The sequence below is a fragment of the Peromyscus californicus genome, unplaced genomic scaffold (assembly GCF_007827085.1).
Source record: "Peromyscus californicus insignis strain IS unplaced genomic scaffold, ASM782708v3 Scaffold_18__1_contigs__length_77618521, whole genome shotgun sequence".
Lineage (NCBI taxonomy): Eukaryota > Metazoa > Chordata > Mammalia > Rodentia > Cricetidae > Peromyscus > Peromyscus californicus.
Window position 1 is genome coordinate 6,396,372 of NW_026294480.1, and position 13,014 is coordinate 6,409,385.

General features: G+C 41.2%; 1 pseudogene; it reads right to left on the minus strand.

Moving 5' to 3' along the window:
* The window catches only part of LOC128113812 (zinc finger protein 729-like), an 87,754-nt pseudogene extending 77,450 nt beyond the window's left edge, over positions 1–10,304 (minus strand).
* Between the last annotated feature and the right edge of the window lie 2,710 nt (positions 10,305–13,014).

The window sequence follows — 13,014 nt, forward strand, 5'->3', positions numbered from 1 at the left end:
TTTAGGCCTGTAGCCAATTTGAATGCACCAACAATGCTGAGAAACATTAGGTGACTGTCCAGGCTGCCAGCTGTCTCCGTCTACTCTCGCAAGATTCCCGAAAGTTGCTTGCATCCATCTACCATTTCTCAGGTACCATTATATTCCTTCTCAGGTCTTTGATGGGATTGAAGACTAGCAGTTATAGTTACAACTTAGTAGATAGAACATATTAAGTATTAGATTCAGGTTCTTTAGGATAGGACACCTTTTGGAATGAACTTTGTAACATGCCATTTACCTATGCTCTATACTTCTCTGGACTTTAGTATGTGTTTCTTGCTTGATATTGTTTGCATTGGTTGTACTTCCATCTTATCTAGGTCATTATCCCTCATTATTCCTGGACAATATTTGATAACCATTCCTTTGTATATAGTCTTGTATTAGGTTAGAACTTCCTTATTTAGACAAAAAAGGGGAGATGTAGTGGGTAGCCATTCCAGCTTTGATCTGGAAGTTCCAACCCCCATTGAGACTTCGGCAACTGTCACGCCTACAAGGCGGGGCCAAGGGAGGCGCCGGGGGACCCGAGATCTGGATCGGCGGGCGCTCTCTCTGTTGCGGGACCCTGGACTGGAGAGGTGGACCGAGCAGAGCTCCAGAGAACACCGCTGGACTGTGATACACCTTTCCCAGACTCCGCAACCTACCTATTCCTTAATTTGTAAGTTACGCCATTAAATAAATCTCCTTTTAACTACGTGGAGTGGCCTTAATAATTTCACCAATACTGATCGAGCCACTTTCATTCTGGTTCCTTTATAGGAACATCATTAGAGCTGACCCTTCCTTAGTTCCATGCTCCTTACCAGATGCTCCGGTAACCACCGAGCTTCATTCTCCTCTTGTGAAAAAACACAAACATGTCCTCGACCCCATATTAACACAGGATCGGGACCCTTCCATAATCCTGAGCAGGGATCTTTCCATTTCACTTGAGCAAAAGTCGCTTGGGTGCCACTGTGCCAAAATCTATCTGCAGCAGACTGTTCATAGACATCCATATTCAAAAAGTTCAGAACAAAAAGAGCATGACTTAATGCATTATGTGGCGATAGAGGGTAAATTTCTTCCTTTTTTATATTTATTTTTTGAAGTTGTATTTTAAGACTGCTATGAGCCCTTTCCACAATACCTTGTCCCTGAGAATTATAAGGAATACCTGTTTTATGTACAATTTCCCATTGGGTACAAAATTGTTGAAATGCCTTACTACTATATCCAGAACCATTATCAGTTTTAATAATTTTTGGTAAACCCATATACGAAAAACACTTCAAGCAGTGCATAATTACATGTTTTGTAGCTTCTCCAGGTTGTGCACTAGCCATTAAAAATCCTGAATAAGTGTCAATGGTCACTTGTACATATCTTAATTTGCCAAATTCTGCAATATGTGTAACATCCATTTGCCATAGATGATTGGGAAGAAGACCTCGAGGGTTTACCCCTAAGTGAGGGACAGGAAAATATTTTGGACATACCCCACATCTTTTAACTATTTGATGAGCTGCTTCTTTGGTAAGATTGAATTGCTTTAAGCTTTTGCTATTTTGATGATGAAGAGCATGTGACTGTTGAGCCATTTCCACTTGGGATAATGCTACTATCTTTGTTAACTTATCAGCCATCGCATTGCCCTCAGCTAAAGGACCAGGAAGATTGGAGTGAGTTCTAATATGGCCCACAAAGCATGGCAGCTTTCTTTTGTGAATAGCGTCTTGAATTTGTTGAAACAACATTTGGACTTGGTTGTTATTAGCGTCAATATAGGGAACAGTTTCTATGACTTGAAGAGCTCTATAAATATATTGACTGTCTGTGTATAAGTTCAATGATCTGTCTTCAAGAACCTGAAAAACCATGTTAACTGCCCGTAATTCCACTATCTGTGCAGAGGCTGGGGTTGTTTGTACTACATAACTTTTTCCATTAATAACATAAGCAGCCTTTCCATTAGAAGATCCATCAGTGAAAACTAACACAGCATCTTCTACGGGGTCTTTCATAACAATTTTAGGAAATACAAAGGAATGCATTTGAACGAATTGCAATAATGGATCAGCTGGGAATTGATTATCAATTTGGCGTGAAAACTGGGAAACGGCAATTGCCCAAGAATCACTGTTTTGAAAAAGCCAATCAACTTGCTGCTTTGTAAAAGGAACATTAATTACCATAGGTTCTTTACCAAAATAATGTCTAGACTCAATTCTGCTTTTTTGTACCAAGCAAGCTACAGACTCATAGTATGGATTTAATGCTTTAGCTGGTGAAACAGGAAGATGTAGCCATAAGAGAGGCTTGTTTTGCCATAATACTGCTGTAGGAGTATGTCTAGTGGGCAAAATATGTACATACCAAGGTAGGGCGTAATTAATGTAATGTACTTGCTGGTTTTGAATAGCCTTTTCAACTTGCAGAAGAACTTGTCTACCTTTTTCAGTTAACTCTCTGGGTGAATTAGGGTTATTATCTCCTTTTAAAATATCACTTAAAGGTTTCAAATCACCAGTAAATACTTTTAAATAAGGGCACAACCATTGAATCTCCCCCAATAATTTTTGAAAATCATTTAAAGTTTTTAACTCATCCTTTCTTATTTCCAATTTTTGAGGCTTTATCACCTTAGGGTATAAGACATGTCCTAAATAATGAAAAGGCAAGTGTCTTTGCACTTTTTCTGGAGCGATAATTAACCCTGCACGGGTAAGACAGTGCTGAAGCCGTCCGAAAGTGTCAAGCAAAATTTCTTCATCTTTATGTGCAAGCAAAATATCATCCATGTAATGAATAATATAAGCCTGTTGAACTTGCTCTCTAACTCTTTGGATAGCTTGAGCTACGAATTTCTGACACAGTGTTGGGCTATTAACCATTCCTTGGGGCAAAACTTTCCAGTGGAATCTTTTCATGGGTTCTTTAAAGTTGACTGAGGGAACACTAAATGCAAATCTTTGACAGTCTTGGGGAGCTAAAGGAATGGTATAAAAACAATCCTTCAAATCCAAAATAATTTTATAAGTATTTTCTGGTATAGCAGTAGGGATAGGCAATCCAGGCTGCAAAGCTCCCATAGGTTGTATGGCTTCATTAATCTTTCTCAAATCCTGTAATAATCTCCATTTCCCTGACTTCTTTTTGATGAGGAAAATAGGAGAATTCCAGGGAGAATTAGACGGTTCAATATGACCACTATCCAGCTCCTCCTGTACTAACTGCTGGACAGCCTGTATTTTTTCTTCTGTTAGGGGCCATTGATCTATCCACACAGGCTGATCGGATTTCCAGGTTATAGGATCTGCATGGAGTACAGGCTGCTCAATGACCCTTCCTAAAAATGCTCCATAACGTCCTTATCTTTAGGAGTTAAAGATGACATTTCCATTAACTTTTGGTCAGGAACTTCTTGTTCATAGGTAGTTGTATCGGGACTATATAAGTATACTCCCATACGGCTCATAACATCTCGACCCCACAAATTTACCGGCAAGTGAGGGACAATGTATGGCCGAAAAGTCCCTTCATGACCCTCCTCATCTCTCCAGGAGAGCTCATTGCTGCTCTGTTCGGGACACTGAGTTTGACCAATCCCTTGCAGCTGTGTAATAGTCTCCATTTTGGGCCACATAGTGGGCCATTGACTAGCAGATATAACAGATAAATCTGCGCCTGTATCTAAAAGACCCGAAAAATTTTTCCCATTTATGACTAATGTAAGTTCTGGGCGCTGTGGTCCTATGGCTTGTAGCCAATAGGCATCTGACGAACCGAATCCAGCCTCTCCTCTCTTATGTCTTTTAATTGGATTTTTTGTTTGTATTTGAGGAAGTAAGATTAACTGTGCAAGTCTCTGACCGATCTTCATTACTGAAATTCTTGCGGGTGAATGAGTCATCACCTTTATTTCTCCCATATAGTCAGCATCAATCACTCCAGGGGCAACGAGAATTCCCTGCATGGTAGTACTACTTCTGCCCAACAATAACCCCACAGAGCCCTGTGGCAAAGGTCCATAAACACCTGTAGGGAGGGCTTGCATTCCCATTTCAGGGGTCAAAACTGTATAGATGGAAGAACTGAGGTCTAATCCAGCACTACCTGGTGTTGCCCTATAGAGGTCTTGAATATATTTCTTTGCCGGAGGATTGACTGCTGAATTACCCCAAAGGTCTATTTTGCCGGGGCCTGGGGCGGGCCCCTCCGTCCGTTTCCCTGAAACGGACTCTTCTGGGTATTTGCCCTTGATGTGCATTCACTAGCCTGGTGTTTCCCTCTCCGACATCTTGGGCATAACCCAGGCTCTCTATTTGATCCGAAGCCCCTTCTCTTGCTAGGCAACTTCTAATATAATGTCCCATCTGTTTCTTCAGAGTCTTTCTTCCAGACAGTTCCCAGTTTGGTCTCAGTTTATCCCCTCTACCCCAGAAACAGTTTCCGACACTACAGCGGCGGCTTTCCCTGCTACTGAAGGTAGGGGCTTTTTGTCTGTTTGTTTTCGGGTCTCTGTGGTTTGCATACAGACTGAGAATCTAACAAGGGAGGTTTTTGCCATCTCTAAACTCCCATTAGGACAGGTGTTTTGCCTCATCAGGCCTTCACCTGACCCAGTCCCCCCAGTGGGTTGCATTTGCTTGTCTGGGTGCTCAAGGACAGAGCTTATGCCAGAGGCAATCACCCCTTAGGGCCACATCATCTCACGGGAGTCAGTTGAAACAAAGCTTTTCTCAAAGAGGTGCTTTCTCTGACAGAAAAGAAAGCTTTACTCCTGGATAGTTCTGTTCTGCCCTGGCTGGGCTCTTTCCCCAGACAGCATTCTGACTCAGCAGCACAACTGCTTCAGACACAGTTCAGCTTTACTGTTTTCCCAGAAAGGTCCTTACTCTGATAGGAAAGCTTTTTTCTCAGATTTCCTTTTTGCAGCTGTGGACCTATCAACCCGGGACTTGTAGGAAAGTGGACAACTTTGCTGTTCCCACCGGCTTTAGTTTTGTTTGTTCATTGGCAATATTCCCCTGGGTCCTGCACCTTCCTGCCTCAGCTCTGTGCTCCAGGAAGTTTGCAACTGCAGGAACCCTAGTATCCCCGAAATGCACTGCAACTCAGAGACGCTGGCCAGTCGCCTCTGGGTTTTTGGTCAGAAGTGAGGATACAATGCTAACAGTTTGCATTGCTTCAGGGGATCTTTGCATTAGGATGATTAGGAGCACCTTTTCAAAGATGCTCACTCAGAAACAAAACCCTTGATGCCTCAGCTGGGCTGTAACTGAAAAGCTTGGCTTTTTGCTTTTCTCAGGTAAACTTTCCTGCCCTTTTGGGCTCTCCATAGCTCTTCACCCACACTCTCCCAGGCATTTCCCTCAGGGTACTCTGACCCACTGTCTTTTACTGGCTTGAAGAGACAGAGCTTAGAAGAGAGGTTTTTAGGAACTTGTCCCTGCCTCCTGCATTGCAGGGAGGATTTTTAAAGCTTGAAAGACAGAACTTAGAGGTTTTGCTGTCTTAAGAGGGTTGTTTTCCCTTAGAGCTAATCACAGTTGGTCCCCATACTAATATCTTCAGGTGATTCTAATTTTTGTCCTGAGAAAGTTAAAGGCTTTAGTTTTTAAGTCTGAGAGCTTTTAGTTTGAGAAAGATTAAGGCTTTTTAGAGATTTTTTTTCCCCAAATTTTCCAAGAAAAGCTTTATAGTTTAAAAGATTTTTTTTTCCCCAAGAGAAAGACCAACTTTTCCCAAAACTTCCCAACTTTAAACTTTTTGGCTTTTTACACCCCCATTTTTTGCCTCAGGGAGAAAACACTTTCTCCTGCTGCTTGGACTTAGCATTTCAGCTGTCCCCAGGTCAAAAGCTTCCATAGGAAACTTTTTCTTCCCCATAAGCTCAAACAAGAGCTTTTTTACTACCCAAAAAGCCCAAAGAAAGATTTTTTCCCCCAGTTTGCATTTATAGCCCCCAAAGTTAGAAAATTGAAGAGTTTTTCTGTCTAGTTGCCTTACTTATTTTTTCCTACACAATCTTACACTTCTAAGTTTTTCCTAAACTATATTACTATCCTATGTCTTATACTTGTTTTTCACAGATAGAAGTTGAGAAAACGATACAAGATAGAAAATTTTGACAGAAAAGAATTTCGCTGCAGCATCGGACATCCTTCCAGTCCGCTTTCCTTTTCTCTCGAGGATAAAACCCCTGCCTCTCAATATATATATAAAATATATATTTTCCATAACACCGGCATGCCTTATCCACTGGCAGGGCTGACTCAGCACTTTCGCCAAAAACTCTGTAATAAAACTGTTATTTTCCTTTATCTTTAGTCCCTATTACTTTGTCTTTAGTCCCTGTTCATTTGTCTTTAGTCCCTTTTTTTTAGTCCCCCCTTTTTTTCTTTAGTCCCTTTTTTTTCTTTTTTCTTTAGTCCCTGTTCATGGCGCCATTCTGTGGGGCGTTTACCCAACCACCCCCACAGTTCCCCAGAGTTTTCTTGAGTGCAAGCAGCAGGAAATATTAGATAGAAGGATTTATTGCGGAGAATCTTGCAGAGAGAAACAGATAGAAAATAAAGGATAGCCTCGAGAGGGCCTGGAACCTATTCCAATGGGCCCCGACTGTCTCTGCCCCAGGGTTTTTATAGAGACGCCAAGGGGTGGAGCAAAAGACCTCCTCCCCCAGCACAGCCAAGTGCAGACCATCCCAGACACCTGCACTCAGGCCCGTGGTCTAATCATCCTCTATGCGGACCTGCTGGGTAAAGCCACGAGGAACCCGAGAACAGGCTCCCACAGAGGGTGGGGCATTTTCTTTAACACATGGACTATGTGCCTCATGCCACTGAGCTTCTAACATTGCTACTACAGTGAAGGACACATACTTCCAAAAACAAGTTAAAAACACAGGAAAAAAATACAATAAAATGTTTCTCAGTTCCATCACATTCCATTTTTCCTTTGGAAGCAGTCACATGAACTGCACTGTTGGAGATATTCTACAAATGGAGGCAGTCACATGTTGACAGTGAAATAAGAATTCACAGTGACGCAGGGCGGTGGTGGCACACGCCTTTAATCCCAGCACTCGGGAGGCCGAGCCAGGCGGATCTCTGTGAGTTCAAGGCCAGCCTGGGCTACCAAGTGAGTTCCAGGAGAGGCGCAAAGCTACACAGAGAAACCCTGTCTCGAAAAAAACAAAACAAAAAAAAAAACCAAGAATTCACAGTGGAAGTGATTCTCACCCAGGAACACAAGGTTGCTGTAATTCTCCAACATCACATCCCTGTACAAATTCCACTGAGCAGGCTCCAGGAATTCACACTCCTCTGCAGAAAAATCAATGGCCACATCTCCGAATGAGAGCAGTTTCTGAAATTAAATGAAATCAACAGCACAATCAATAATATAAACACTGAAAGTCAATATGCTTGGAATCACAATTTTAAATTTTGCCAAAGATGAAATCAGAGCTAAAAATTTTTCTGACATGGGTGTGTAGTATTAGATACTTTTAAATGAAATGATATCTCATGAATTTATCCTCTTTAAAGAGAAAGATATAAGGCTCAAAACTTACATGAATATAATTTTATAATAAAATGTTAACTGTAGTAGACCACAAAAATATGTACTTAGTGTGGTATGCTTGTATTAGACACCACACATTACATCCATCCTCACAGGAGAAAGCCATGGTGAGTGTGTACACTCAGCAGAGCGTTGTAACCACAGTGGAGTGGGTCCATACACTCCAGCACTGACTTCGGTAATGTACTCAAGGTGCAGAGACAGTGCTAGTTAGTTCCAACCACCCCACTTCACTAATGCTCAATCCTGCAAACCATCAATTTCAACTGCTGCGTAACTATCTTCTCTCTTCAATTTCCCCACAAACTGAACTTGTCCTACAGCAAGCAGGCCTTCAGAGAACCTGGAGACAGAGATCAGCTCCTAGCAACCTCAGGATGCCAAAGGTCATGCGAGTCTACCCTCTGTTTTCCAGTTGTGCATCTGATTTGTAAAGTCGACATACCCTGCACTACTTACTGTTTGAGCACAGGGTCACGTCCAGATCTCACAGGACCTTAGTGACAGGAAAGGTAACTAAGATTGTCAGTCCTTTTAGGAATGTGGGGACGTGGTGGATTAATATGTTAAAACTCCATGGGGTCTTCCTGTCTTAAAGTTTCTCTTAGTCTCTTCATGAGGAAGTCATTCCACTGGTGTAGAGATAAACTCCCGTCGTGTGTACCAGTCGTTAATTCCAGAACTAAAGACCATGCATTCCTAACTTGGTCAGGATTCCAAAGCCACTTAATATATGTCCCCTGGTAGGTGGCACCTCAAATGTTGATAATGACAAAGATGTTGTTTGTGGTAAACAGGCAAGGTTGTTGTTCGTCAAGTTCTGTTTACTTTTTAAAATCTTCACCTAATTTATTTTCTATGTGAAGTTAGCATTACTCTGAATGTATAAATGAAATTATGCATTTATTCTACAAAGTTGTTAAAGATCAGTGAGCATTTGATTCGTGCTGTCAACTCATTAGCAGTATCTCACCTAAAAATATAATAAAAATATAGTTTAAAATACTTAGGTGCGTTACTTAGGTGCTTCTTGAGTATTGAAATTAAAATGAGTTTATTTGTTGAGCCCAGATGCTTTCTTTATTGATTGTTAATTTGGGGTTAACTAGGTATATTTATTTGTCTACTCTCTATATAAGGCTGTATCCTGTTTAAAAGAACTGTCTCTTTGGGAGTTAGCACTTAACTACATATTTATACATACATACATATAGATATATGTAGAGCTTGGTAGATAAGCAGAGTTAAACTAAAGGGCTGATCTGTAGAGGCATTCTTCATGAGGCCTGACATCTACCTATATCTCACTATTACGTTACATAAATGAGTCACTCTAAAAATTGGAAGAAGTTCATCCAGTTTCAGATATTTAGCTTAATCTTTTATGCTAAATATATAATTAACTTTAACTAAATAAATTTATCTAATTCATTTATTGTGCAAGAGATAAAAGTCTTGTCCTTTGCTCCTTATTATTATTAAGTCTTTCATAATTATTTTGTGGTAATATTTCTATAGCATAATGAGAGCTGGTTATAGATTCTATACTTTAAAGTGTAAATAGATGTTTGGATTCATATAAAAAAGAACTGATGGAAGGTTGATGGGCTAGCCATTTGTTCAAATTGGTTATTAGTTTGAAATACTTAGGGTGCAGACTGGGTGCTTCAATTAGTCCACGCATAGTTTCTGCCATGCTTATTTTGTAGCATGTTATCTCCTCTCAAATATGGTTATCAAAATATGGGTCATAACTTACACAGAACATTAGAGGAGAGTGAAGCATAGTAGTTATGTGTTTCATTGCCCAATTTCATTAGATTCTATATTCTACTTTGTGAGGGTGGTTTCCATGTGTAGCTCTGGCTAGCCTTGAAATCACTATGTAGACAATATGAGCCTTGAAATCACTTGCCTCTGCCTCCTACATGCTAGAATTACAGGCATGTGCTACCATGTCCAGCAATTCTATATTCATAATTTACTATTAAATCATCATCTTATTTTACACTTCATAAATTTCTACATACACTCTTGCATAGAAAATGTAGCTCATTGCATCCACATAATGGCTACACCTTGATCTAATATTTTTATGTTTGTATTTGTGCCTTCTTTTAGACCTTTTTAGGGCATGCTGACATTGGTGGTGTAGATGATGAATTAACAAGGGGCTGCTGAGGTAACTGATTACAAAACTAACTCTTCTGGAAAGGTATAAAACATTGTCACCGTACTGGATGTTTTGTGTGTCAAATTGACACAAGTTAGAATCATCAGAGAAAAGAGCTTCAGCTGAGGAAATGCCTCCTGGGCCCTGAGCCAGCTCGCCTATCCAGAAGCACGGGGTGGACTCTGACAGAAGCCTCGTGCTAACAAAGCAGTCACCCTCAGAACCAACCCCATTGCCCTCTCCGCAGCCCTGACCTGCATCCTGTGGGGCTTGGCCCAGCCTAGGTCAGCACAGCACCTCCAAGTCAGCTGCTTCCGGCTTCCCACTCACAAGGCCTCCCTCTCAGATCCGAACCCTCCACCCTGCTCGGTCCCTAGAGCCTGGACCAACCTCCATGTCAGGGATGGAAACCAAGTACTGAGCAGGACCCGATTCTTGCCCAACTTTGGGAAAGACGCACGTGTGCAGACCGAATGCAGAAACGCAGTTTCCGGAGTGTCTCCTTGTGACATCACAGTAAACGAGACTACATTTCCCACAAGTCTGTGCGAAGGAGTGCCAGGATCCCAAAGACGGTGCGATTCTACAGTTCCTGGGTTTCTGCCCTTCTTAGTGTAGATAAGGATGGGAGAAAAGAATCAGCTTCTTGCCCAGGGACACAGGGAGTCAAGCTGCTTTTAAAATGCTGAATTCACTACAGGAAATGTTTGAATGTGAAGTCAAGCCTTTGACAGTAATGTTTATTAAGTTTGCTGGCTACTTCTGGTCCATATGTTGTGATTCAAAACTTAAAGTCAATTTATTATGGAATCTTATTTCCATGTATAAAGTTCACATCAACTCCATTTTACTTTAAAATAATTTAGCAAAAAAAAAAAAAGTGTAAGTGACTACCATCTCTAAGATGAGTTTTGAAACCAGCCTATGTGGCGTTCCCTGTTGTCGGAGCTGCTCAGGAGCTTAAGACAGGAGGACCCCAAATCCAAGGCTGATCTAGGCAAAATGAAGAGACCTTGTCTCAAAGTACAAAAAGGGTTAGGGAGCATCTTAGTGTAGACGAATTTCTAAACAGTCTTATTAAATAAGAAACACAGAGCCAAATACAGGGGTGTAAGCCATAGAGATCAGAGCAATAGCCACCAACTAACCTTAGCTCACCATGTTGCTTCCTAAGAGAGCTTCTTCCTGTCTAACCTGTGCCTTTATTGACTTGCTGTTCTGCCTTCTCATTGGCTTTTAACCCAGCCACTTCATTTCCTCGTCACTGCCTGTCTATACAGACCTCCAGGTCTCTATGGTTGTTACCAGTATTAAAGGAGTGTGTCACCATGCTTGGCTGTGTCCTTGAATACACAGAGACTCTGCCTGCCATGTGATGGGATTAAGGGTGTGTGCTACCACCGCCTGACTTCTGTTTATGATTGGCTATGACCTCTGATCTCCAGGCATACTTTATTTATTAACATACAAATAAAATGCCACATTTCAGCACAATTAAAATATCACCACATCTTAGGGATAAAGAAAGCCCTCGATTACAATGGAGGCTTTGGCTTAATACCCAGCACCACACACACATAAGTACTCCATGTACATGGATAAGACTCTGGAATCCATATAGTGAGGTGAGTGGGTCAGGGACACAGAGATACTTTAAATTATTGAACGAAGTTAAAAGTCCAGCTGTCTGATGTTTACTTGCAAAGAAATCCCAGACTCTATCTCAGGATCTTTTTGATCTGCAAGTCCTTGCCCACACTTTCATCCACTAATCTGTGTGAGCAGGTTAGTATTGTGAAGGCTCTACAAGAATTTCATTCACCTCTCCCCCCACTTTTCATACACTCAGGCAAGTTTTCCTGGCCAGGTGCACTATGAGCTCATGCTTACCTGCCCACCTCCTCTCCCAAGTGGAGGGACTCAGCTCCTGTGAGCACATCAGTGTGTGTAATTACTCCTGGCCCATCATCCATTGTGAAATTCCCTATGCAGAGCTTTGATCGGTCCCATCATCCATTGTGAAATTCCCTATGCAGAGCTTTTGATTGGTCTTCTTCACTTTCCTTTCTGATCCTGAAATTGTTCCCTTTTGACAATAATCACAGAGTTAAGAGTATCTGCCTTGAATGTCCCTCAGTTTCTGCAAACCAGGATGCAGAAATAATTCATTCATAGATGCAAAGGTATCAGAAATAGCTTCATGAGAATATCAAATGAGCCCAGTGGAATAAGCCAGATTGTCACTGTGGAGTATGAAGACCTCCTTTCTCTTAATAGGAATGTTTATTCCTGTACAGATCATGTCAGAAACCAAAGTGCAAATCTCTAACAGAAGGAGTTCATGCTCACATGATGGACACTGATTTATGAGGAAGATGTTTCTGAAGATCATACAGCTATTTTTAATCACCATAAGGAAATCATATTGTCTTTCTTCAGTGCTATGATTGAGCATGAGTTTTAGTAATTAGTGACACAGATGCCAGTATTTGTGTAGTATTAGGCGTGGGAGAATGAATTAAACAGGTTCTATGGTAAACTATGAAGAGATGCACATGTGATGGCCTTAACTACAACTTGTCTCACAAAGGCTCATGTCTTTTTATCATTTGGTCCCTAGTGAGTGGTGCTGTTTGGGTAGCTGTGGTGGTTTGAAAGAAAATGGCCCCCAAAAGGAGTGGCACTATTAGGAGGTGTTGTTGACGGTATGACCTCTTTGGGGGAAGTGTGTCACTGTGGTGGTGGGCTTTGAGGTCTCACATATGCTCAAGCTATGCCCAGTATCTCAGACCACTTTCTTGTTGCCTGGGTATCAAGATGTAAAATTCTCAGCTCCTTCTCCAGCACCACATCTGCCTGCATGTCTCAATGTCCCACCAGGATGATAATGGACTAAACCTCTGAAACTATAAGCTACCACCTCAATTAAATGTTCTTTATAAGAGTTGCCATGGTCATGGTATCTCTTCACAGTATACAGATTTGAACTAGAAACATTGCAATATAAAAATATTAAATTAAATTGAGATAACTCTGTAGGTGGGCTTTTTTGTCCTACCTTCCAGTTCCCAAATAACCACGCTGAGACTTATTATTAATTATAAATGCTCAACCAATAGCTCAAGCTTGTTACTAGCCAACTCTTACATTTTAAATTAACCCATATTTCTTATCTACACTCTGCCACATGGCTTGGTACCTTTTCTCAGTACAGCAAGTAC